This window comes from Mobula hypostoma, chromosome 6 (assembly GCF_963921235.1).
Source record: "Mobula hypostoma chromosome 6, sMobHyp1.1, whole genome shotgun sequence".
In the NCBI taxonomy this organism is placed as follows: Eukaryota; Metazoa; Chordata; class Chondrichthyes; order Myliobatiformes; family Myliobatidae; genus Mobula; species Mobula hypostoma.
Genome location: NC_086102.1, coordinates 157,485,089 through 157,512,727, shown reverse-complemented (window position 1 = coordinate 157,512,727; position 27,639 = coordinate 157,485,089). Strand labels below are relative to the sequence as shown.

General features: G+C 42.9%; 1 long non-coding RNA gene across 1 annotated transcript; it reads left to right on the top strand.

The window, feature by feature from the left end:
- The first annotated feature begins 3,032 nt into the window (after positions 1 to 3,032).
- LOC134347697 (uncharacterized) lies at positions 3,033 to 27,558 on the top strand. The gene is made up of 3 exons (XR_010018235.1): positions 3,033 to 3,144; positions 4,505 to 4,567; positions 27,296 to 27,558. It is a non-coding gene; the product is annotated as an uncharacterized LOC134347697 (long non-coding RNA).
- Positions 27,559 to 27,639: the final 81 nt, after the last annotated feature.

Below are 27,639 nucleotides of genomic sequence, written 5' to 3'. Positions count from 1 at the left end.
ACATGTCCATCCATGGCCTCCTCTACTGTCGCGATGAGGCCACCCTGAGGTTGGAGGAATAACAAATTATATTCTGTCTGGGTAGCTTCCAACCTGATAGCATGATCAGACCATAACTTCTGGTTATGGTCCCGCCCCTTTCGCTATCCCCATCACCCTTTCTCTCTCTCACTTTACCTCCTTGCCTGCCCATTGCCTCTTACTGGTGTTCCTCCCCCTATTTCTTTCTTCCGTGGCCTTCTGTTCTCTCCCATTAGATTACCCCTTCTCCAGTCCTGTATCTCTTTCACCAATCAACTTCCCTGCTCTTTCCTTCATCCCTCCCCTTCCCAGTTTCACCTATCACCTTGTGTTTCTTCCTCCCCTGCCCCCACCTTTTAACTCCAACTCTTCAGCATTTTTTCTCCAGTCCTGATGAAGGGTCTCGGCCCGAAACGCCGACTGTACTCTTTCCCCTAGGTGATGCCTGGCCTGCTGAGTTCCTCCAGCATTTTGTGTGTGTTGCTCAGATTTCCAGCACCTGCAGATTTTCTCTTGTTTGTGATTGGTCTACTTGAAATACTACTCACGAAATCAATTACTTTGTGTTATATATTTGCAATTAATTTAGGTCACTTTGTAGAGATCTGTTTTCACTTTGACATGAAAGAGTATTTTTCTTTTGATCCGTGTACAAAAAAACCGAATTAAATCCACTCTGATTTAGTGCTGTAAAACAATAAAACATGAAACATTGGTGGGGGGGGGGGTGTTGGTGGGTGGTGAATAGTTTTTATATGGCTACTGTAGACATGTGCATATGTAAGATCCTTTAAATGCCTTTATCCTATATGCCTTCAACAGCCACCCCAGGCAATGCATTTCCACCATCCACTACTCTCTGTGTGCAAGGAAAGCAGATTGCCTTGATCAAAACTCAATCATCATTCTCTTTTCTAAATTCCAGTGAGTACCTGCCAGTCCAACTCAAAGTCTCACGGAAGACAACATTTTTATTCCAAGATTCAGTACAAGGACTTCTTCTGGCATTGTCTACGAAGCGATATGCTCAGAAAGCAGGGGAAACAGGCATATACTTAGAGGTCACCCGTCAGTATTACTCCTAGATGAGCACAAGTTGTCAAGGTAAAAGATTTTATTATCAAATTGCTCTAGTTCCGAAGTGCATTGCTAGGCTCAAACAAATGCTCTACAATCCTACCAACTCCCTACGGTAGTTTCTTTGAAAAGTACCCAACCCTGAAACTTGTATCCTTTACAACTGGCAGACTATTCTACTGTTTCTGAACCTTTTCCTGCCAAGTGCATACAACCTGCCTCACACCCAACCCAACACCTTATGTATATGTAAAGAAAACTTTGCTACATTTTAATGTTCATACAGTATATTTATGTCTTTAAAGTGTGATTCTTTTCTCCTAATTATTCAACATGCCCATTCTCAGGCTACGTCCTCAGTCTCCTACTCGTTACACACTCATGACCGTGTGGCCAGGTTCTGCACTAACCTCTTCTACAAGTTTGCAGATGACACCACTGAGAGAACGTAGTGACAGGGTGTCATGATGACAACGTTTCCTACAATATCAGCAAAACACAAGAGCTGTCCACTGACTTCAGGAAATGGGGTGGATTAGACCAATGGTGCAGAAGTTGAGATGGTTGAGCGCTTTAAGTTCCTGATAGTGAACATCAGCAACACTTCAGGTTCCTAGGAGCGAGTATGTGAAGGCCTGTACATGTCCAATATGTAAACAACATGGCCAAGAAGCTCACCAGCACCCTAACTCCTCATGCTAAAGAAATATGGCATGTCGTCTTTGACCCTCAGCAATTTTAATCGGTGCATCGTGGAAGCGTCCCATCCAGACTCACTGCAGCTTGTTTTGGTCACTGCTCATCCCAAGACCCCAGGAAACTGCAGAGAACTGTGGATGTGGCTCATCATATCACAGAAATGATCTCCCCACCCCACACCTTCCATGGACTCCATTGACATTTCTTGTTGCTTCAGTAAAGCAGCCTGCATGATCAAAGACTCCACCCACTCTAGACTTCCTCTCTTCTCCCATCTCCTATCAGGCAGAAGATATAAAAGGCTGAAAGTACAAACCCCCAGGTTCAAGGAGAGTTACTGTCCTACTGTTATACGTTTCTTGAACAGCCATCTTGTACAATAAGATCGACTCTTGACCTCACAATCTATTTCATTATGGATGCACCTAATTGTATGCCTGCAGTGCACATTCTCTGTAACTGTAAGACTTTGTTCTCAGTTCTGTTGCTGTTTCCCCATGCATTACTTCAATGCACTGACACGACACAAAGATCTGTATGGATGACGTGCAAAACATTTTTAACTGTATCTCTGTACATGTGACTATCATCAACCAGTTCCAATTCCATTTCTAACAGCATACTGTTTGTAATACTCAGCTGGGGCAGCTACGTCTGGCAATTATTGTAGGATGTTCAGAGGTGTGCCTCACTTTTTCCTCACAGCTTAAGGAGAAAGGAAAATGTGAAAAATATTTTAGTCCGCGTGATGGAGACTGCATTGGCCATCTCAGGGAGAGTTATCACTGTGGAAAATGGCAGAAATGGAGGGATTGATGATGTGGCTATCTGAAGATTTAAGTTTTTGTTTCATTCCACTTTTCTTCATTCATCAGTCTCTCTCAACGCAGTCACACAATGCACATACTGTTATTTTTCTGCTGTCCATCAGCTGCACCAACATTCACCCAGGCACAGTGACTTGAAAGTGACCGGGCAGACAGTGAGGCACTGGTGTACCCACAGGGACAAGAGAGGTGGGAATGGATGGTTAGCATGGCAGAGGGGATTCTCACACAACGGTTCTGCTGTAGAAAAGTCAAGAGAGCTGAGAACTAGTCCTTTCCACCACTGAACAGCTTTCACCTCCAGCAGTTCAGCGTAAACATGTTGCTGACATCTTTAACAGCTGCTGGTATCAGGTTTAATTATCACTGTGTATAAAAGCCAAGGCTCAGAGTGACTGCGCCTGCCACTGGCTATGCTGCCTTTCCCTGATCTAACGGAGCAGTTGTGACTGCAGCAACCAGCAGATACAGTCATGACCTTGTCTGTGAGATGCAGGCATTTGTTCTCTTTGAAACTTGGGTAAGTAAACTGGTCCCTGAAGATTCTTGATGGAGGTTGGTACATGCTAAGAATTCTTCTCCTCCTTCTATTCCTCAGTCCTCTTCTAAATCAGTGGGAAGCTTCTCTTCCTTATGTCAGTCCTGTACATTTTCCAGGGCAAGTTTGATGGGATCCCATGTTCTAGAAAAATTCAAACACGAGGAATTCTGCAGATGCTGGAAATTCAAGCAACACACATCAAAGTTGTTAGTGAACGCAGCAGGCCAGGCAGCATCTCTAGGAAGAGGTACAGTCGACGTTTCAGGCCGAGACCCTTCGTCAGGCGTCCTGACGTCGATTGTACCTCTTCCTAGAGATGCTGCCTGGCCTGCTGCGTTCACCAGCAACTTTGATGTGTGTTTCTAGAAAACTTAACATTTTTAAATCAAGAAAAAAATACCTCGGAGTTCGACTATTCCAAAATTAGGCAAGTATAGGACATATAGGTAGCTGCAAAGCTGTACATATCTGCAGCAAGTGGCCTGTGATTTCTTTTCATTAACATTTTTTGTTATCTTCCATTTCCCGTAACATGTGTTCAGCTCCCTGAGGGTAACACATGGCATAGGTTGCCATGCAATATTCAAAAACTACAATGATGTTGTTAATAATCAGGTGTCATAATACAGCTCCCTGCATGCTGTCACCATTGGATGCTAGTCGGTGTTTATCTGTCTGGGTAATTCCACTTCCAGGATAATGTATTTCTAGTCAGAAATGTGCACGTCCACCTTGGGCCCATTTTCAAATACTTTGAAGCGACATTCCCCCTAATATATGAATGAAGTGCCATCCATTTTTGCCACAGTGACTCTGTGATTCACCTTACCAATCCTTCCATAACCCAGTGAAAAAACACTTCAGTGAGCACCTGCCATTATTAGCTGTGTTGTTTCAGCTTACAGCCCAGTTATCAATCAGTTACAGCAAGGACTATTATCAGGTTATTTTTCTCACTGCATGATTGTGGAAGCACCTCTCTGTGTGCAATTCATGCGATATTCATTTGAACTTTCTGATTAGGTGTTGACATTTTTATGTGGTTTTCTGTATATTTGTTAAATTCCACAGCCACAGATTTTTAAATTCTAAGATGGTAGGCAATTTCTATTGAATTGGTATAAGTACATACAGTTTCTGCTTGTCAAATACTTGGACTGAAAGGAGTATGAATGAAAATTATGGACCAGAAATAATGGTAAAACATCTATTTAGGTAACTTATGATTGTCTGGTTTGATTAAATAATGATTGTACAGTATCAGCCACTTATTCTTTCACCATTATCCTCACTTATAAAAGTACAATGTTTCTTCTTTCTGCTTGCTTCTGTTTTCCAGGCCAAAACATCTTCCGGTTTGCAATGGGTTGATCTGATTCTCTGGATGGAAGAAGACAGACAAGTAGGTGGATAAAACTGGTCATGCTGGGGCTTCACTTGCTCTGGAATTGGCAGCAGAACATAAGCTGCAAATTTTACCTCTGCTCCAGAGCAGGCAGTGAGAATGCAACACACACAAAATGCTGGAGGAACTCAGCAGGCCAGGCAGCATCTATAGAAAAAAAAGTACAGTCAATGTTTCGGGCTGAGACCCTTCAGCAGTCCTGCTTGTTCCGCACTCTCGCGACCCTCTGAGTGAAGAAGATCCCCTTAAACTTTTCACCTTTCACCCTTAAACCATGACCTCTGGTTGTCGTCCCACACAACCCTCAGTGAAAAAAGCCTGCTTGCATTTACTCTATAGTTGATCCCATTATTTACATGATTTCACAAATGAATATTTAACATTTTAAACTGACACTCAGCTCCTCGATAGCACTAGTTTACTCTCCTCTCCATCTGTTGCCACCCCACTTACCCTCACAAGGAATGTATGGGAATCAGTCAGCAGAATTGTTTGAAGAGCAGCAATTAAAATATTCTGTCCTCATTCTTGTGAAGCAGAATAAATCAGACAGTGGCCTTGAACCTTAATGGAGATAAAGTAATGATACATTTTCTCTGATGCTATTATGAATAACGAGAACTTATCAGGTGGGATATCAACATTGCGAATTTGTTGCTTAGTTGACAGAAAAAGTCCCTTGCACATTTTATTCTTAATACATTTTTCATTCTCCTTGCTGATTTAATTCTCCGTCTGTAGGCAACCTATCTAAGATATAGATCCCATGTGCAATATGGGTACTACTGTGGGACCTAATGAATGTATTTGATGAGTTGTATTTCAGTTAGCTTGCAGTGGGTTTTTCTGTACAGGGTCTAGCTGGTCAATGTACAGTTCTGCTTTTGACATTTGAAGAATCTCCCAGGGCCATAAACAAGACGTCACAATTTGCTGTTTTACAAGATTTCCTAAAAAAAAACAAACATGTCAGACTTTGGTTTGATATATAGTAAAGTTTTAACTTGCATCTCTTCAACAGAGTTCTATCTGTACGACAAAAGGTGAAAGTTTTTGACAAACATCTTTCTTCTCAAATAACTACGTGCTATATTAAATTACCAGAATGGCAATAATACTGGCACCTTCTGGAACAGGAAAGTTAGACCAAAGCTTTCCAGTAGGGCAAACCTTCTAACCACATCATCTTTGCAGTTCACAGATGTCTTCATACCTTGGTCTCACACATTCTGGATGATGTGATCCTCTGCAGAGATATTGAGATCTTGGCTCTTATGGATCATTTCTCTCCGTTCCCTCTCTTCATTCTACTTTCTTCATTATCTCCACTGCATTAATTCTTCATACCCCAGCAAAACACAAAGTGAGCAACAGTGAGCAGGTTATTGGTGAATAAGGCTACGTCCACACTACGCCTGATAATTTTGAAAACGCCAGTTTCGAATAAAAACGACAGGTGTCCACATTAAGCGTTTTTCAAAATATCTCTGTCCACATTAGACGGATATTTGGACGAATCCCCTCCTACTGGGCATGCACAGGACACACAGAAAACAAGCGAAGAGGAAGCGGTATACTTGGTGCACGTTTGTCCAGTTACAGAGTAGAAAAACTTAAAAGGAATTGCTCTTGGCTCTCGCGCAGGAGGACTTGAAACTAAAAAAAACCAAATACTGGAGCGTATGGAGGCAACCGACAGGGAATTCACGGACAGTATGACCCGGCTGATGACCAACATTGAAAAACTGACTAACTCTGTTGCATTAATAAAGCACCTTGTCAAATATATAAGACATTACTGCATCAGTGTTATCTTGTATTTCCAAACAATGTTACATTAGGCTGTTACACATCTATTGTCAGAGAAGTACTTGCATAAATAGGTAAACCACCTTGGTTCTTGGTTCTTGGTTCTTGATCCTCCAAAATATTCCGTATGGAATTTAAACTGGAGGTGGCAGAGGGTGTTTTCTGTCCTTACCTTCATACAAGTAAGGACAGATAACAGGGCAAAGTGAGTATACTTATTTATTCAGTAAGCTATGGGTTGAAGTACTTGCTGAGTACATTTCTAACTCTTCTGGCTTCAGTCTTGTTGCCGTCTGTTCTGAAATTGTTAGGTTCTGCGAAGCGCAGAATCAAATATCGCTGTGATGATTTACGCTGTAAACAATAAAGTAGTAATAATAATAAGAATAAGAATAATAAGAAGAAAACAATGAAATGCCATGCTGCCGTCATTTGTTCCGGCAAGTCATGACAGTGGTTTTAAGACAGCGGTTTAAAAAAGCTCTGGTTACCCCGTACACACTGCAACGGGTATTAGGCATTTTCAGATTTATTCACTCTGGAGACCGTTTCTGAAAATCTCCGTTTTTGGGGGCTAAAAACACCGTTTCAGTGTGGACAGAAGGTCAAAATGAAGAGAAAAAGCTTAGTGTGGGTGTAGCCTAAAAGTCACTCAATAACTCTGATGACATTTTCTATGATTTTGCTGAAGATTGAGGGTAAACTGATTGGGTGATAATTTGCCAGATTCATTTATCTTGTACGTTTTGTGCACAGGACCCACCTGGGCAATCTTCCACTTTGTTGGATTGATATCAATAATGCAATAGTACTGGGAAGCTTGGCTGGAGGTGCAATATCTTAGGAGTGCAGATCTTCAGTATAGAGTTAGGATGATGTCTAGTCCCTTAGCTTTTGCTGTATCCAGTGCCTTCAACTATTTCCTAATATCACGTGCAGGGAATTGTATTGGTTAAAGAGTTGTGATGTTTCTTAGATAATAGGGATCTTGGGAGGAAGTTGAGATAAGTCAACTACCTATTCAATACTTCTGGCTGAATGTAGCTGTGGATGCTTCTCCCTCGTACTTATTCTGCCTTGCCATTGTAGACGATGGGGAGATTTTTGGAGTCTTCTCCTGTTATTTGTTTATTTGTCCATAATAACTAATACTGCTTACAACTGAATGTGGTAGTCTACTGAATTTCAATTTGACCTGCTGATTGTGGGATTGCTTAGCTCTTTCCATTGTCTGCTGTTTTGCTGTTTGATGTAAATATAATCCTGTTTTAACTTCACTAGAAGGGTAGTTACCATTTCAGGCCTTGTTTGGTGCATCTTCCAGCAGCTTCCACACTCCCCCCCCCCACCTCCACCCCATTCAGCAGCTCATCCCCTTCCCCTTGCACTCTTCATTCTACTAGTGTTGTTCCTTTGCTTTGAGATTAATGGACAAGTGTGGGATATGACATGTTATTATAAATTGTGGTGATATATTTTCTGTTGCCATTGATGGCCAATAGCATCTCATCGATGATGAGTTTTAGAAACATAGACGTAGAAACATAGAAAACCTACAGCACAATACAGGCCCTTCGGCCCGCAAAGCTGTGCCAAACATGTCCTTACCTTAGAAATTACCTAGCCCTCTATTTTTCTGAGCTTAATGTGCCTGTCCAGCTGTCTCTTAAAAGACCCTATGATATCCGCCTCCACAACTGTCACTGGCAGCCCATTCCACACACCCACCACTCTCTGCATAAAAAATTTACCCCTGTCATCTCCTCTGTACTTACTTCCAAGCAGTTTAAAACTGTGCCCTCTCATGCTAGCCATTACAGCCCTGGGAAAAAGCCTCTGACTATCCACACGATCAATGCCTCTCGTCATCTTATACACCTCTATCAGGTCACCTCTCATCCTCCATTGCTCCAAGGAAAAAAGACCAAGTTCACTCAAACTATTCTCACAAGGCATGCTCCCCAATCCAGGCAACATCCATGTAAATCTCCTCTGCACTCTTTCTATGGTTTCCACATCCTTCCTGTAGTGAGGCAACCAGAACTGAGCACAGTAGTGAGCTGCCAGATTTGCCTTGAGTCTGTCCTAGCTGGCATGACTGCGGTCCCACTCAACATGATGTGTAGAAAGGAGCTGTCTCCACAAGGATTGTGTTGTGATCATTTCTACTAATACTATCATGGACAAGTTATGGGGAGGCCACACAACGTGAATAACCAACTTGGAGAATAGTTTCATTAATTCCATAAGGGCGAGCTTTCATTTGTCTGTATCTTTAATTCTCCATCTTCTCCAACTCTGCCTATGGCCTCTTACATGGCTCCAATCAAATCATTAAAAAAAATTCTCAATAAGGCATGTCACCAACCTCAGAACTGCATTGAGTTCAATAAATCCGGTTAACCAACCAGTTGTGTCAGGTCTGGGTACTTCTTGTGAAACATTAAGTTTGTTTCTCCTCTCTGCACAGACACTGACTAACTTCTATTTCCAGAATTGTCCTTTATCTCAGATCTTTTAGTACTTACTCTGTTCTGTTTACCTTCATGCTCTGATGGCTTTATTTTATTTCCTCTCCCCTGTCCTCTCTCTATTTACACTCCTCTATACCGATCAGGTACACCCATCAAGTTTTCCCATCCTCTTTGTATCATAACACCACCTACTGTGCTATTGTGTCTCTCTTGATCTGCAGCTTAATTCTGTGCTTTCTGTACTCCTTCTCCTGTGCAACTTAAACTTTTCCTGTTGCAGATGAAAGGCTAAACTCTGTCTGTTTCTCCATAGATGTTGCCCCACCAAACATATCTGCATACTTCGACTCTGCTTTATTTCCCCTGGTTCGGTCCCTTCGTACCTCCCTATCCTTTCTTGATCTCTCTCTGTCTCTATCTCAGGAGACAGTCTATCCACCAATATCTTTTATAAACACATGGATTCTTGCAGCTACTTAGAATATACCCCTTCCCACCCTGTCACTCGTAAAAATGCGACCCCTTCTCTCACTTCCTCCATTTCAGGCACATCTGCTTTCAGCATGAGGCTTTTCATTCTAGAACTACACACTCCATTAAAGAAAAGGGCTTTCATTCCTCCACCATCAACTCTGCCTTCACCCACATCTCTTTCATTTTGCACATGTCAGTTCTTATACCATCCTCCTGCCACAATGCCAGAGACAGGGTTCCCCATGTCCTCACTTACCACCCCTATAGCCTCCAAGTCCAGTACATAATTCTTCGTAACTTACACCATCTCCAATCGGATGCCACCACCAAGCACATCTTTCCCTCCCGCTCCTCCCCCCGCCCCCCACTTTCTGCTTTCTGCAAGGATTGCTCCCTATACGACTCTCTTGTCCAATCATCCCACGGATCTCCCTCCTGGCACTTATCCTTGCAAGTGGAACAAGTGCTACACCTGCCACTACACCTCCCTCACTGCCATTCAGGGTCCCAAACAGTCCTTCCAGGTGAGGCGACACTTCACCTGCGAGTCTGTGCTCCTGGTGTAACCTCCTATATATTGGTGAGACCCAACGTAGATTGGGATATCGCTTCGCCAAGCACCTACACACTGTCTGCCAGAAAAAAACTGGGATCTCCCAGTAACTACCCATTTTAACTCTAGTTCCCATTCCCATTCCAACATGTCACTCCATGGCCTCCTCTGCTGCCGTGATGAAGCCACACTCAGGTTGGAGGAGCAACGTGTTATGTTCCGTCTGGGTAGCCTCCATGAGCATCGATTTCTCGAACTTCTGATGATGGCCCCACCTTCCCTTCACTGCTCCCCTTCCTTGTTTCCCTCTCTCACCTTTTTCCTTACACGCCCATCACCTCGCTGGTGCTCCTCCACCTTCCCTATCTTCTGTGGTCTTCTACCCCCTGCTATCTGATTCTCCTCTTCTCCAGCCCTTTATCTCTACCATCAATCCACTTCCCATCTATTTACTTCACCCACCCCCTCCCTCCCCCGGTTTCACCTATCATCTACCACCTTGTGCTTCTTCCTCCCCTCCCCCCACATTCTTACTCTGACCTCATCTTTTTATCCAGTCCTGACGAGGGATCTCGGCCCCAAACGTCGGAAGTTTATTCCTTTCAATCGATGTTGCCTCACCTGCTGAGTTCCTTGAGCATTCTGTGTGTGTGTGTGTGTGTGTAGCCTTGGATTTCAAGCATATGTAGATTTTCTCGTGTTTGTATCTCCACAGATGCTGCCTGTCCTAATGTGCATTTCCTGCATTACTGCTTTTATTTCTTTTGTCAGATGGTTGATTCTGACAAAACAATTGAAAATGCTGCTGCTGCAATTTTAGGACCAGCTACTTAATAAAGCTGAAATCTGTAATGGAAATTAATTTAAAAAAACTGAATTGAAAACTAAGTTAGGAATGTTAAATGCTCTTACTTTCAGCACAAATAATGGGGTAAAATACAAAAGATGCTGTACAGGAAAGGATAAAAAATATGTTAGAGCTTTTTGTGATGTTCCAGAGCAACTACAGACTTTAAAAAATAATTGATGTGCCCAAGGTACATTACCAGCTGTATTCCTACCAATTGTAAACATAATCAGCTATTTGGCTGATGTGTATCCATTCATCAGCTGTACAATTGGAGTCACACAATGCTGAATTGAAGGTGTATTGCCTGCCTCAAAACAACATGCAAAATTTGTCTCATAGATCAAAGGATCATATGGAGGTTTGAAATAAATTAAGGTGCAATTTTCCAAGCAGAGGATGTTAATGGTGCAGTTTCTGTGGTTAATTTGCTGAACAATTATAATGGAAATTAAACCATCCATTTGAAACCTTGGACCAATAAGTACAGGAACCTGGGGAAAATAGTTCTACCTGGTTATGATTTGTGTCACCAGAATTTTAGATGGTTAAAATAGAAATTGAATTACAGTGTTTCTGGAAGATTTATATTAATTAAGGCAGATCCATGTCATAAAATGTCATTTATTAGTCACAAAATAATATATCATTTCCCTTAAAAGGTGCAATGGATAAGCAGAAAAATTACTATTCATACCTAGTTGTTTAATATCTCTGTTTCTCATTGTGTGTGTATGTGTGCATGTGTGTGTGTGTTTCTGTATGCGTGTGTGTGTATGCGTTTGTGTGTGTGTGTATGTGTGTGTGTGTATGTATGCACATGTGTGTGTGTGTGTGTGTGTGTGTGTGTTTGTGTACATAGAACATAGAATAGTACAGCACATTACAGTCCCTTTGGCTCACAATGTTGTGCCAACCCTCAAACTCTGCCTCTCATATAACCCCCCCCACCTTAAATTCCTCCATATACCTGTCTAGTAGTTTCTTAAACTTCACGAGTGTATCTGCCTCCACCACTGACTCAGGCAGTGCATTCCACGCACAACCACTCTCTGAGTAAAAAAACCTTCCTCTAATATCCCCCTTGAACTTCCCACCCCTTACCTTAAAGCCATGTCCTCTTGTATTGAGCAGTGGTGCCCTGGGGAAGAGGTGCTGGCTATCCACTCTGTCTATTCCTCTTATTATCTTGTACACCTCTATCATGTCTCCTCTCATCCTCCTTCTCTCCAAAGAGTACAGCTCTAGCTCCCTTAATCTCTGATTATAATGCATACTCTCTAAACCAGGCAGCATCCTGGTAAATCTCCTCTGTACCCTTTCCAATGCTTCCACGTCCTTCCTATAGTGAGGCAACCAGAACTGGACACAGTACTCCAATTGTGGCCTAACCATAGTTTTATAGAGCTGCATGATTGCATCGCGACTCTTAAACTCTATCCCTCGACTTATGAAAGCTAACACCCCATAAGCTTTCTTAACTACCCTATCTACCTGTGAGGCAACTTTCAGGGATCTGTGGACATGTACCCCCAGATCCCTCTGCTCCTCCACACTACCAAGTATCCTGCCATTTACTTTGTACTCTGCCTTGGAGTTTGTCCTTCCAAAGTGTACCACCTCACACTTCTCCGGTGTGAATGTGTGTGTATGTGTGTGCATTTGTGTGTATGTGTGTGTGTTTGTGCGTGTATGTGTATGTGTATGTGCGTGTGTGTTTGTGTATGTGTGTGCATTTGTGTGTGTGTGTGTGTGTGTGTGTGTGTGTGCGTGCATGTAGGGGTAGGGAAGGAAATCCTGGGATATTATTCCTACATATATTTCAGATAATGCCCTTAAAGCTGTCTACTGCTGCTCCAAGCTAGATTCTTGATTATGTTGACCAAAATGCAAATGATTTGCTGGTTGTACATACACAAAACAGAATTCATAATATTCTTCTTTCTACAATTTTATCAGGGGTTAAACTTTGGAAAGTGACAAAAGAGAAACACATAACAGTTTGAAGATTCAGAGGAGGGGGTGAAGTTGAAATTCTATTTAGGAGGAGATATCAGATATTTTAGCACCATTTATATGGATAAATCTTCATGGCATAATGAGATGTAAACAAGGAGGGAGGTTGCTGAGGCACTAGCAAGATATTGAAATCTTTGCTGGCACTGGTTTTGTAGTAGGGAAATCCTGTCTGAATAATTTGACTGAATTATTCAAAAAGGTACCAAAAAGTATTGATGAGGGCAGTTTAGTTTTGATATAGTTTGCATGGACTTCATAAAAGCCTTTGACAAGGTTCCACATTGGATACTGATCCTAAAAGCTTGAACCCTGGACTCCTGGGCAAGCTGCCAAATTTGATCCAAAGTCACGCAAAAAAAAATGCTGCAGTTGCTGGAATTCTAAATCAAAAACAGAAAATACTGGGAGTACTTAGCAGGATAGGCAGCATCTGTGAGAAGAGAAACAGGGTCAATGTTTAAGGTTGGAGACTCTTTCCCAGAATTTTCTGTTTTTTGATTTAAATAGCATGCAAAACTGTTTTGGTAATAGGAAGGAAAGTATGATAGTCATTTGGTGGGGGCAGGGGGTTGATTTGATAGCTTGTGACCAATGGTTTATCTCGGGAACAGTGCTGATACCCTTACAGATTGTTATATACGTTAATGACTTGGACCTGAAAATAGGAATTATAAGTAGCAAGTGTGCAAGTGACATGAAAATTAGTTGTTGAAAGTAAAGAGATAGCCCAAGGTTATAGGATGACATTAATCAGTTGATAACTAGAGCAATGGCAGATAGAATTTAATCCTGATGAGTGCAAGGGGCTGCACTTTGGGAGGATTAATACACATTGAATGGTAGGGCCTAGGGCAGTATTCAGAAACAGAGGGACCTCGGTATACAAGTGCAAGGATTTTTGAAGGTGGCAGCACAGATAGAGGAGGTAGTGAATAAGGCATATGCATACTTACCTTCATGTTCTGGGGCACAAATTATAAGAACAGGGAGAAGATAGCACAGCTTTATAAACCATTGGTTAGGCCTCTGTGGAATACTATGTGCAATTCTGTTTGTCACACTATATCAGAGGTTCCAAACCTATTTAAGCAACAGTCCCTTATCATTAACTGAGGAGTCCAGGAGCCCCATGTTGGGACCCTGCACTATTTGAAGGATGTGATTACACTGGAGACAGTGAAGAGGACATTCACTAGGATGAAACATTATCAGTAATGCGGAGAGATAGAATATGCTGTGTTTGTTTTCCATTTGTCTGAGGAGACTGAGGAGGCCTGATATAGGTATGCAAAATGATGAGACGGAGACAGATATAGTGGTTAGGAAGAAAAGTAGGAAACGTTTCCCCAGAGCAGAGTAGAGGCCATATGTTTAGGATTAGGGGCAAAAGGTTCAGAGGGGGATGTGAGGAACAACTCCTTCATCCATAGGGTAGTTGGAATCTGGAGTGCACTGCCATATTGTCTCACAAAATTTAAGAGTAATCGAGTCAAACACTTGGATTGCCAAGGCAGAGAAATCTAAAGACCGAGTCCTGAATAGGAGTTCAGACAGGTACTTGATGATTGGCGTAGATGTGGTGGGCTAAAGGGAACTTAGTTTCTGTGTTACATGACTCTATGTAAAGGCTAACATCACCACTTGGTATGAGCACTTTAAGCACTCATTTGATATCATTGTATGTTGTCAATTCCAGGCCATTATTCCACTTTATATTTTACAACTGTCCAGATAATCCAAGATATGGCAGTACAGCTTGTGTTGTACTTCCAACCTACATCCGTGAGACTTCACACATTCTGGATCTTTTCAACCATTTCAGGTTCCCTGCCCTCTATCATCTTATTTTTACTATGGATGTTCAGTTCCTATACACCTCCAAACCCAACTAGGAAGGCCTCAAAGCTCTCCTTTTCTCTCTAGACACCAGACTTAACCAGTTCCCCTCCGCCGAGCAGAACTTGTCCTCACCTTTGGCTCCTCCCACTTCCTTCAAACAAAAGGCGTAGCCATGGACACTCACATGGGTCTCAGCTATGCCTGCCTGTTTGTCAGCTACGTGGAACAGTCTATGTTACAAGCCTACACTGGTGACTGTTCCGCACTTTTCCTACACTACATTGATGACTGCATTGGTGCTGCTTCCCGCACCCGTGCTGAACTTGTCGACATCATCCACTTTGCCTCCAACTCTCACCTTGCCCTCAAATTTACCAGGTCCATTTCTGACTCGATCTCTCTGTCTCTGTTTCCGGAGACAGCTTATCTACTGATGTTTATTATAAATCCACGGACTCTTACAGCTACCTGGGCTATACCTCTTCCCACCCTGTTACTTGTAAAAATGCCATCCCCTTCTCTCAATTCTTCTGTCTCTGCCGAATCTACTCTCAGGATGAGGCTTTTCATTCTAGAATGAAGGACATGTCCTTTTTCAAAGAAAGGGGCTTCCCTTCTTCCACCATCAGCACTGCCCTCAACCACATCTCTTCCATTTCACGCATGTCTGCTGTTACCCTATCCTCCCACCACCCTACCAAGGATAGGGTTCCTTTTGTCCTCACCTACCACCCCACAAGCCTCTGCGACCAGCACGTATTTCTCTGAAACATCCACCATCTGCAATGGGATCCCACCACCAAGCAAATCTTTCCCTCCCCCGCCAACTTTTTGCTTTCTGCAGGGATCACTCCCTACACGACTCCCTTGCCCAATCATCCCTCCCCAGTGTTCTCCTTCCTGGCACTTATCCTTGCAAGTGGAACAAGTGTTACACCTGCCCCTACACCTCCTCCCTCACTACCATTCAGTCCTTCCAACTGTGAGTCTGTTGGGGCCATATACTGGGTCTGGTGCTCCCGGTGTAGCCTCCTGTAAATCAGTAAGACCCAACGTAGATTGGGAGAGAGCTTCGTTGAGCACCTACGCTCCATCCGCCAGACAAGGTGTGATCTCCCAGTGACCGTCCATTTTAATTCCACTTCCCATTCCCATTCCAATATGTCTATCCATGGCCTCCTCCACTATTGTGATGAGGCCACACTCAGGTTGGAGGATCAGCACCTTACATTCTGTCTGGGTAGCCTCCAACCTGAGGGCTTGAACTTCAATTTCTTGGATTTCCGGTAATATTCCCCCCAACTCCCCCTTCACAATTTCCTATCCCCTTTACCCTCTCTGACCTTATCGGCCTTCTGTTTCTTTCATCAATCAACTTCCCAGCTCTTTACTTCATCCCTCCCCCTTCAGGTTTGATCTATCATCTTATGTTTCTCTTTCCCCTCCCCCCACTTTTTAAATCTACTTTGCAGCTTTTTATCTCCAATCCTACCAAAGGGTTTTAGCCCAAAACATCGACTGTATTCCTTTTCATAGATGCTGCCCAGCCTGCTGAGTTCCCCTAGCATTTTGTGTGTGTTGGGACAACTGGTGAATATTCACTTGACACATGAAACCATTTGTGGTAAAGGCTCACTTCAAAATCAGGCTCATTCAACACTATTTTTTTTTATAATTTATTTTTTATTGAAGTTCGTCATCAAACAGAAATTTCCATAAGATGTATTTCAGATACTGTACATATAAACAGATAACAAGTTCGACAGTTTTTGGGGATATGAAGAAGACAGTAGATGTGGGACTGGCATTTAGTGAAAGGCATTGCGGAAAAATCTTGCCCCTTATCATCTCTCCTGGACCATTCTTTTATATACAGTAAATCAAATTGGTGTTGGTAGACATCTCTGAAGTAGGTGAGCATCCAAACTGGAACGACCGCTTAACCTGAATTTTAGTTGTTGGGAATGAATGTTCTGGAAATACAATAGGTATTGAACAGAACTAAAAGTGCATTGTTTAGTTAAACCATTCCTATTCACACTGATGGTGGAATGGGATTGCAGTGTTCTTGAAATCCTGATGAAAATACCTCACATTTACACATTTGGAGCATACTGTACTTTGTTGCTTTGCCTAGCGGCCATTTCCCCGAAATACAGAATATCTCTGCACACCTTCATGCGTAAATTGATATCAGGGCTCCAGCCGTTAATGGGTGTCTATCCATAAAGTCGTAACCCTACAGGGTGACGGATATTCCTTTCCAGGGCCCAAAGGGCTTATTGCTAAACTCAAGATTGCAGAATGCAGCCCCACTCTGCTCACAGGTCACAACAGGAGCAGAGGCATTCTGCAGTTGCAGATGTGGAGGTGCTGACAACCTCACAGATGCACACACTCAAACACAATTACAAGAATGCAATTAGCTGAGCCACTACTGTGATCATGTTCCTGGCTGCCTAGCACATTCCGTGTTCTGAACATCTCAGGTGGTGACACTCAGTCTCACAACCATTCCAATCATGTTATTACATCACTTTGAAATTAGTTTTCAGAAAGAATTGACCACAGTGGGCACCTATTCCTCCAAACTGAAGGGGACCCTCAGGCCCCAAAGGCTCAGTAGTCGAGAGGATATCAAAGACACAGAAGATTTGCAAGTTGACAGGAACATGTTTTGTTCCTTCATCATACTGTGTGTTGCGTACTATTTTGTGGACAACAGACTGGGCAAATGCAACAAGAGTGGAAAAAAAATCATGAAGAACATGAGATGACGAGTTCTTGAAAGAGAGTCCATCGATCCAGAATATGATCACTTAGAAATGTTAGAAGGCATCTTCTGAATTCAGTTTCTCTGCACAGAGGTTGTCTGACCTGCTGAGTGTTTCTGCGATTTTCAGTTTATATCTTTGACGGTGAGGAAGTGAATCCTTCTTTTCTCTGTGGGTTCACAGGCTCTGAAAGAGAACCCGGAATTCTGCTGTCCTGGGGCACACGCCAGCTGCAATCAACATGGACGTGCCTTACTGGCACTGGCTCGGGCCCTATTTTAGGCTTCCGTTTTACCTGCTACTCTGGATGTCTGAAGTTCAGAGATCAATGAGGTTAGAAACTCATAATAATGGGATACCTTTCCCAACAAGTAAATCTGCCCCACTAATTACGTGACATTTGTGTGCATGTTCCTTCCCAGGAGGTGTATGGACTCGGTTCAGTGCTGTTGTCATTGATGGGTGTCAGGGCTTTGAACTGCACAAGAACAGAAGCTGTTGAGCGCAATGTATACTTATAAAAGCCTGTAAGTGCGGATAGTTGTTGCTGGCAGTGCATTGGAAGATGTGCTATGTTGTTTTTGGTGTGCAAAGTTCAAAGTACATATATGTCACCATATAAAACCCCGAGATTTACTTTCTTGTACGCATTCACAGTAAATATAAGTGACACCATCTGACTCAAAAGAACTGCATTCCTTTCCAACCAAGTCAGACACCTCAGACTTTAACTGAGCTTCAACACAAGGTTCAGTACCCTGTGAATCCACAGGTACTTCAACAACCTGAGCACAGGCAATCGGGACAGCTGCCTCTTCTGGGCTTTCATCACTTGTCCCAGTTCCAAATTCAAGGTCACCCCGAACCTCCCAGCTACTCTCTGGTTAACTCTCATCTGGAGTAAACTCAACCTCGTGGGTTAAAACAACTTCGTCTGCTCTCTTAGCAGACCCCCGCAGGGTGGTGGCATCCTCTTCATCTAGATATGCCCTTACATCATCAGGAACACAACTGTTAAATTCATCAAACAAAACAAGCTCTTCTGAGCTGTAATAATCAGCAGGGTCTAACACTAATCCTCTCAGATGCCACATCTCCCTCTCGAACTGTCTCTGTCTTTCTGCCTTTTCTCTCTGTTTTGCTGCCTCTTCTCTCCGTTTGTCTGCCTCTCTAGCCTCATGGATCCTCTGCTTTTCTAGTTCATCAGCCTTGAGCTGTTTTAATTGCAATTGCAACTGAACCTCAGCCTCAGTAAGTACTTTACCTTCAGCGAATAAATCTAACTCTTCCTCATCAAACTTTTCCTTAGCTATATCATGCTGGGCTTTTATCGTCTGTATCTGAGCTCTCCTCATTTTTGTGGTCACCTTTAGTCTTAACTTTTGAGCAAATCCCAACAGTACATCCCTCTTAGCATAATCCAACGCTTCAGGAGTTGGTTCTGCCACAAACTTATTAACCTCAAACTCCATTTCTTCTGACATTCCACACAAGCAAATCAAAGAGGATTTTCTCCCAATCAATTCAAACAAGCCTCCCCAACTAATTTGTTCATTTCATGGACACAGGTCCCAATTTTGATAGGGACCTGGGACGGGTTAAAGAACCAGCAGAAATGGAGAACACTTTGGAGTCCAGTATTGCTATTAACTAATGGTATTTATTAGGAACTATGCAATACAGTAATATAAATGCAGATAACTCAAACAGGTTAGCAATATATATATATATATGTGTGTGTGTGTGGAAATATATAAAAATCAAGCTTCTTCAAGTCTAGGGGTAATTAGAGACAGTCTTATGATGATGAGTAAAGTTCAGTTCATGGTATTGAGTTGAGTATGATGGATGGAGAGAGAGAGAGGGAGAGATTTGAGTCTTCAGTTGAGCTGACGCTGTCGATCTTCCCATTGTCGTCCGAACCTTTAGAAGTCACCGACTGTGACCACAACAAAGGGGACTGTTCTTCTGTGGTGGAATTATCAACCCAGGCAAGGGTTGGGCACACAAATAACTCCCCACTGGTCACTCCCTTTTCACACTGTGAGAGCTACTGATCAATCCGCCTGATTGATCCTCCAAAACCCACCTTTTCTGTGGGCACAACGAAGCTCATTCAGTGTCCAAAACTATGTGTCTCCAGGTCTAACAGCCGACCTTCTATTTATCTCACCGTGCTGAGTACCAACTGTCCGTCAAGCAGCTCCTCCCTTCTTTCTCTGTAAGAACTGGGAAGCTGCTAGAGTCCTTGCAAAAGTGTAAACAAACTGTGAGCAGTCTTCGCCTCTCTCTCTCTTTCTTTCTCTCTCTTTTTAACAAGGTGTCTGTGTTCCACAACTCTCTCTCTCTCTTTTAATAGCACAGTTCATAGGGGGTAATTCAGGACCCCGTCACAATAAGAAACACAATAGGATCAAAGAGTGACGGCCCCATCCAAAAGACAACAAACTGTGTAAATATAAAAATGAAAAATAAAAGAAATAATAACAAATAAATAAATAGATAGATAGATAGATTAGATAAGCAGTAAACATGTCGTGGTCTGGTCCGTGAAGTCCGCACTCTGGTTCACGGTCCGTTCCGTGGACTCAGGACTCCGGGTCTTCCAGCTGTCCCTTGTTTGAATTAATCAAAGGCACCTGATTCCCATCTTTGGGCTTGCAATATAAGTAGCCTTGGAAGTGAGTGTGGGTGGCTGGTTTATCTTGTCAGTCCTCCTTGGAGCAACCTGCTGATGGAAGGCTAGTGAAACCATTTGTGATCTCTAGGCCTGGTTGGAGGACTGCTGCTTCATGGAGCCTTGTTGCCACTCATTGGAGTAGTCTTTGTGGTAGGGATTTGGCTGTTTCCTGGGCCAGCTGAGTGGCTGCCAGCTACTCTGAGCTAGGTAGGGATTGGGCTGTTTCTGTAGCCAGCTGAGGTTGCTGGCTGAACTGAGACTTGGAGCTATCCTGGAGCAGAGATGAAACTGTCTGTTGTTCTTTGGTGTTTGTCTCTTCTTGTCCTTGCCTCTGTGGGGTAAGTCAGGCCATCTTGCTGTTGCCCTGTGGGGGGACATGTCTTTGCCTCTGTTGGGTAAGTCTGGCTGTCCTGCCATTACCCAACAGGTGGACCTGTCCCACCTTGGTGTGGAGATGAAGTTGAGTCCTGGCTTGTCGTAGGATAAGTCCTGGCACTATGTCTATGTTCTGTCTGGTCTCATGTTAGTGTTGTGTTAAAGATGAGTCCTGACTTGTCGAAGGATAAGTCCTGGCTCTGTTGATGTTCAGTTCCCAGTCTGTCTCTCAGCTCCAGCCTCTGAGTCACTAACCTCTGCATTTCAAGACGAGGATCCCGCAGCCTCGGGACCCGCGACCCCGAGCCTCGAGGATCCCGCAGCCTCGGGACCCGCGACCCCGAGCCTCGAGGATCCCGCAGCCTCGGGACCCGCGACCCCGAGCCTCGAGGATCCCGCAGCCTCGGGACCCGCGACCCCGAGCCTCGAGGATCCCGCAGCCTCGGGACCCGCGACCCCGAGCCTCGAGGATCCTAAGTCCCCAAGTCATGTCCTTGCCTGGTTCTGGGGTCTGAGCCCGAGGCAAGCTCCAGGTTCTGGGTCCTTGTCCAGTCTCGGGCTCGGAGTTCAAGCCTTGTCTCCTAGACCATGGTTCCTAGTCCTGCTCCTGCTTTCCCTAGCCCAAGTCTGCACCCTTGTCCCTGCTCCTTGCCTGAATCCTGTCATGTGCTTACTCTAGTCAAGTCCTGTTCCTTGTACTTCAGTGGCTGTGTCTCACGTTTGGGTCCATTCCCAGCACCCCCTTGTGGCAGAACATGATATGAAGAGTCCTTGAAAAAAGAATCTAGTGGTTGTGGGAACAGCTCAATCATGGGGTGAGTGAAGTTATCTGCTCTGGTTCAAGAGGCTGATGGTTCAGGGGTAAGAACTGTTTCTAAGCCTGGTCCTGAGGCTCCTGCACCTCTGCTGATGATAGCAGCAAGAAAAAAGCATAGCCTGGATGGGATGTCCTTGATGATTAATACTGCTTTCCTGTGACAATGCTCCATGTAGATGCGCTCAATGGTGGGGAGGGCTTTAGCAGTGACTGGGCCGTATCCACTTTTTGGAGGATTTTCTGTTCAAGGCCATTAATGTTTCCATACTAAACTGACATACAACCAGTCAACACATTGTCCACCACAAATTTATAGAAGTTTATCAAAGTTTTAGATGACATGCCAAATTTTGCTGATTTCTTAGAGTAGATGCACTGCTTTCTTTGTAATGACGGGATCTGTGCTGGGCCCAGGACAGATTCTCTGAAAAGATCACACCAAGGAATTTAAAACTGCTGACCCTTTCCGCCCCCAGTCGCCTGATAAGGACTGGCTGATGGATGTCAGGTGTCCCCCTCCTGAAATCAATAATCAGCTCATTGGTCTTGCTGACATTGAGTGAAAGGTTGTTGTTTTGGCACCACTCAGTCAGATTTTCAATCTCCCTCTTCTATGCTGATGTCTTAAGCCAATTTGAATATGGCATTGGAGCTGTGCTTAGTTTCACAGTCGTAAGTAAAAAGTGAAAAGAGCAGAGCAGGGGGTAAGCACACAGCCTTGTGATGCACCTGTGCTGATGGAGACTATGGAGGAGATGTTGTTGCTAATTGGAACTGACTGGAGTCTGCAAGTGAGGAAATCAAAGATCCAGTTGCATGAGGAGGTATTGAGACCAAGGTCTTGAAGCTTATAGATTAGGGTTGAACGAATGATGGTATTGAATGCTGAATTATAGTCGATAAAGAACATCCTGATGTATGCAACTTTGATGTCCAGATATTGGAAAGTTGAGTGAAGAGCCAATAAAATGGAGCTAATCCAAGCAGGAATTTATATATTTCACCACCAACATCTCAAAACACTTCATCACAGTGGACGATAGTCTCTGAGGCAGGAAACCACATTCTTTGTGGGCACCAGTATAATTGAAGCCTGCTTAAAGCAGGTGGGTACCTCAGACTGCCAAAAGTGAGAAGTTTAAGATTTCACTGAGCTCTCCAGCCAATTGATCAGCACAGTCTGTTTGGGTCATATACTGTGGACACTTCACCTGCAAGTCTGTTGGGGTCATATACCATGCCCGGGGCACCCAGTGTGGCCTCCTGTGTATTGGTGAGACTCGACATAGATTGGGAGACCACTTCGTCGAGCTCCGTCTGCCAGAAGAAACGAGATCTCCCAGTGGCCACCCATTTTAATTCCACTTCCCATTCCCATTCTGATATGTCTATCCATGGCCTTCCCTACTGTCATGATGAGGCACACTCAGGTTGGAGGAACAACACCTGATATCCCGCCTGGGTAGCCTCAAACCTGATGGCATGAACATTGATTTCTCGAACTTCCAGTAATGCCTCCTCACCCATTCACATTTCCCCATCCCCTTTCCCTCTCTCATCTTATCTCCTTGTCTGCCAATTCCCCCTTCTCCAGCCCTGTATCTCTTTCACCAATCAATTTCCCAGCTCTTTACATTATCCCTCCTCCCAGTTTCACCTATCACAGGTGTTTTTCTCTCCCCTCCCCCCACCTTTAAAATCTACTCCTCAGTTTCTTTTCTCCAGTCCTGGTGAAGGATCTTGGCCCGAAACATCGACTGGACTCTTTTCCATAGATGCCGCCTGGCCTGCTGAGTTCCTTCAGCAATTTGTGTGTGTTGCTCGAATTTCCAACACCTGAAAATTTTCCCTTGTTTGTGACGGGTCTTTAGTACTCATCGAGGTACCCTGTTTGGGCCAGATGCTTTTTATGGGTTCACCCTCCAGAAGGGTGCTCTCACATTGGCCTCAGAGACTGAAATCACAGGGTCATCAGGGCTGTGTGTGTTTGTGAAGGTGCTTCCATGTTTTGACAGTCAAAGTGAGCAAACAAGGTATTCTGCTGATCTTGGTTGTCACCCATGTCACTCAGTTTTAATTTGTGGGAGGTGAGAGCATCCAAGCCCAGCCACAGTTGCCAAGCATCTTTCTGTGATATTTGTTGGCGTTTCCCCTCAATAATGTCATGCTATCACTATTCACTGTTTTTCCTCTGTATCTAAGTAATGGAAAGTAATGAAAAATAGGTATACAAGATATTAAGAGGAATAGATAGTGAACAGCCAGTGCCTCTTCCCCAGGGGACCACTGCTCAGTACATGGCTTTAAGGTGAGGGGTGGGAAGTTCAAGGGGGATATTAGAGGAAGGATTTTTACTCAGTGGTTGGTGTGTGGAATACACTGTCTGAGTCAGTGGTGGAGGCAGATACACTAGTGAAATTTAAGAGACTGTTAAACAGGTATATGGAGGAATTTAAGGTGGAGGGGGGTTATATGGGAGGTAGGGTTTAAGGGTTGGCACAACATTGTGGGCTGAAGGGCCTGTACTCTCAGCACAAGAAAAGCGCTTCACCAAAGGAGAAGAAAGAGAAGATGGACAAGGAAGACAAGGCATCATTGTACTTGACTCCATTAAACCCCCTGCTGTTACTAACACTATGATATCAAACCTTTTCTTCAAATGACACTATTGTAGCTGTTTCAATGAAGAGTTTAGGTGGTGTTATAAAGGAGGCTTTGAAAAGGTGGAATTGGCATGGTGCAGTGGATTTGATCGGCCTAATCTTTGTTTTTCTTTATTGTATTCTATAAAAATATTCATATTGTAGAGACGTTCATTGTATTCAGTGTGTGAAAATTGAGAGGCCCTTGGTGCTCCTCGTCGACAAAGAGTTGGATCTGGTGCAAAGACAAAGTGAACTTTCTTACAAATTGTTTGGAAGTGATCAGGGCCATCAAGGCATATGACATCAGTGTATCATAATGTGTCCTTAACTGAGTCAATAGATTATTATTTTCTATCCTTTATCATTTCAGGGATAAATCTAGTACCCGTCAGAGGGAGCACATGCAGCCTGACCTTTTCTTTGCCTTATAACAACAGTAAGGTTCTCTTTCACAGTCAGATGCAGACTGTAGTGGAACAAAGTTATCAAAATGCATCTATTCTAGTGGCTTGTTAATTAACCTTAAGCAACATAGAGAACTGAAGCTGCTCTGGGTGTCCACTCTGTGTGGTGGGCTGTGCACTGGGAAATACACTGTAAATCAACTGCTTATGTTTGGAATAATCAGGAAGCTGGCAATTCAGCATTGCAGGGGTCTGAATCTCTATGTACAGACTGGTGTACTAGCCATGGAAGATCATAGATATCTGCCATCATTGACTTAGAAAACATTATCCTCTGATTCAAGATTCAAGACTGTTTATTGCCATTCATCAGTACACAGGTGTAAAGGAGAATGAAATGAAACTGAATCCAAAGCAGCACAAAAAACTAAAAAGCGTAGAGAACGCGATAAAAATGTCGTACTAAATATAAATGCATAAAATTAGCTTATATACATACATACATATATAGACTGACTTTATGCACATAAAGTGGTGCTAGCTAGATGAATTAATTCTTGGAGAACTGAGGAAAGAAGTTTAGTTCCTTGTTGACTCTTCTTACCCTCCATACTCAGCCTTCCATAGACTCATCTATCCAAGAGAGAGTGAGCAATTTCATGTTCCGGGATATCGAGATCTCTGAGGATCTAGCCTGGTCGCAACATATTGATGCAGCAATAAAGAAGGGAAGGCAGTGTCTGTATTTCATTAGGAGTTGAAGAGATTTGGTTTGTCAACCAAAACCCTTGAAAACTTCTACTGTGGAGAGCATTGTGATAGGCTGCATCACTGGCTGAAATTGGGTGGGTGGGGGTGGGTGATGCTACTGCACAGGACCAAAAGAAGCTATATAAAGTCGTAAAATTAGTCAGCTCCATCTTGGGTACTGGCCTCCAAGATGTCTTCCAGGAGTGGTGTCTCAGAAAAACGACGTCTATTACTGAAGGCCCCCATCACCCGGGGCATGGCCTCTTCTCATTGTTACCATCAGGAAGGAGGTACATAAGTCCAAAGGCACACACTCAGTGATTCAGGAACAGCTTCTTCCCCTCTGCCATTTGATTCCTAAATGGACATTGAACCCATGAGCACTACCTCACTTTTTTTTAAGATATAAAATAGTGTTTTTGCACTATTTTTAATCTATTCAATATATACATATATATATATATATAATATATATACACACACTGACTTAATGTAATACAGCAGTTTTATTTATTTATTCTTTCTATATTATCATGTATTGTACTGCTGCTGCTAAGTTAACAAATTTCATGACACATGCTGGTGAAAATAAGCAACACACATAAAAGTTGCTGGTGAACGCAGCAGGCCAGGCAGCATCTTTAGGAAGAGGTGCAGTCGACGTTTCAGGCCGAGACCCTTCGTCAGGACTAACTGAAGGAAGAGTGACTCACTGCCTGGCCTGCTGCGTTCACCAGCAACTTTTATGTGTTGCTTGAATTTCCAGCATCTGCAGAATTCCTGTTGTTTGTGTTTTTCTGGTGAAAATAAACCTGATTCTGATTCAGTCTGACCTGCAATCCCAACACCTACAGCATTCCCATTGACATCACCATTGTAGCATCCATGAAAGACGATGATAACCAGTGAGATGGCATGGAGCTTGGCCACACTGTCACTCTGTCAAGTTTCCTGCTCCTCCTGATTTCTGAGGCAGCCTCCAAATATCACAGAATAAATGTTGAATGGTTGCACGTCTTATACAGGTGGCTGCAGTGGACAGAGCTTTAAAAACGTGATTTTCTGGTAGTGCCCGACGGTGATCTAAACGCAGGAAAATGTGACCTAACTTAAATGTCTAGCACTCTAAGTTGATGTCACATCACATATGGTGCCATCTAATCTCTTAATTTACATAAAATACTCCGCAGTTGCTAGGGTCAAAGCAACAATTTACATGTCGTATGAAGTTGCATTGCCTAATTTCCTGAACTGTGTAATTTGTGTAGAACAACATAAAAAAACCTTTGAAATTATGCAACGTTGTATTGGAAAACATGATGCTGTCTATCTTTGTTTCTAGGCTGGTGTACTTTACATTCCACCTAAATAAGTTCTTCAAAATCTTATTTGAAGCCTTATATTACTTACATGATATATGTACATCTTACTTTTAAAGTGTACTGTTACCAAACTGACTTTGGTCAGATCAGTAACAAAGGCAGCAATGTAGAAAAAAATCCATTTATAATGTTAATAAAAACAGAAGATCTGTAAAGAAGGTTTGCAAATTTGATGAAGACCTTTCGCTTCTACTTTCCATGCTATAAATTAGAACTGACTTAAATTTGAACCTGTGCTTCTTTGAAGGTCAGGTGTTGAAAATTTTTTGGAGCAATAACATTAAGGTTGTGATAGTAGCAAACAGGCTGCTGGAAAACCATTGACAGGAAAACATGTTGATTATATTTTTGAGTGGACAGAAATCTTCATTCAGTCTAAATTGTTCAATCAATTTTGCAGATTGACTAATCACATTGTTGCTCAGAATTACTAAAGTACCATGCAATTCTGCATTGACAGGTAAAGGTCACTGATTACTTCAGAAATGGCTGTAAGATGTAATTTAATAAAATTATTTAATCACTTAAGGATTTGATTGGGATTCATCTTCTATTTAGTCAGTCCCTCCAGGCTCAGGACTTGCTTCCTATAAACTAGAAAATGCTGGAGCCTTTCAGTAGGTCAGGTAGCATTTCATGGAACAAGAATCAGAATTAACTTTCATCAGAACAATTGGATTGTGAAATGGTTGGCAAAATGTGATCATCAGACCATATCAGTGGTTGACAGGAGGTGTTTGATAGTGGGAATGAGTCAGTCCTATGGAGCTGCTGTGCTGCTTTGTTTTCACATGGTTTTTGAATGATAATTGCTTCAGTCTCATCAATTTTATTTTCTTCTATGTTACAATTTTTGATATCTATCTTTTTTCTTGTTTTACAGATTACCTGACAGGGTGGAGACAATACAGAAAGATAATTGATAGGAACTTAATTTCAACGTTCATAGGTCAAAGTAAATTTATAATCAAAATCAGCATATACAACCCTGAGATTAACTTTCTTGCAGCATTCTCAGTAACTCTAATAATCATAATAGACTCAGAGGAAGACTGCATGAACAGGGCAGATGCCCAGTGTGCAAAAGATAACAAACTGTACAAAAAATACAAATAGAAAGAAAAAAAGGAAATAAAAATAATAATAATAAATAATAAGCAATCAATATTGAGAACATGAGTTGAAGAGTCCTTGAAAATAAGTCTATAGGTTGTGGGAACACTTCGG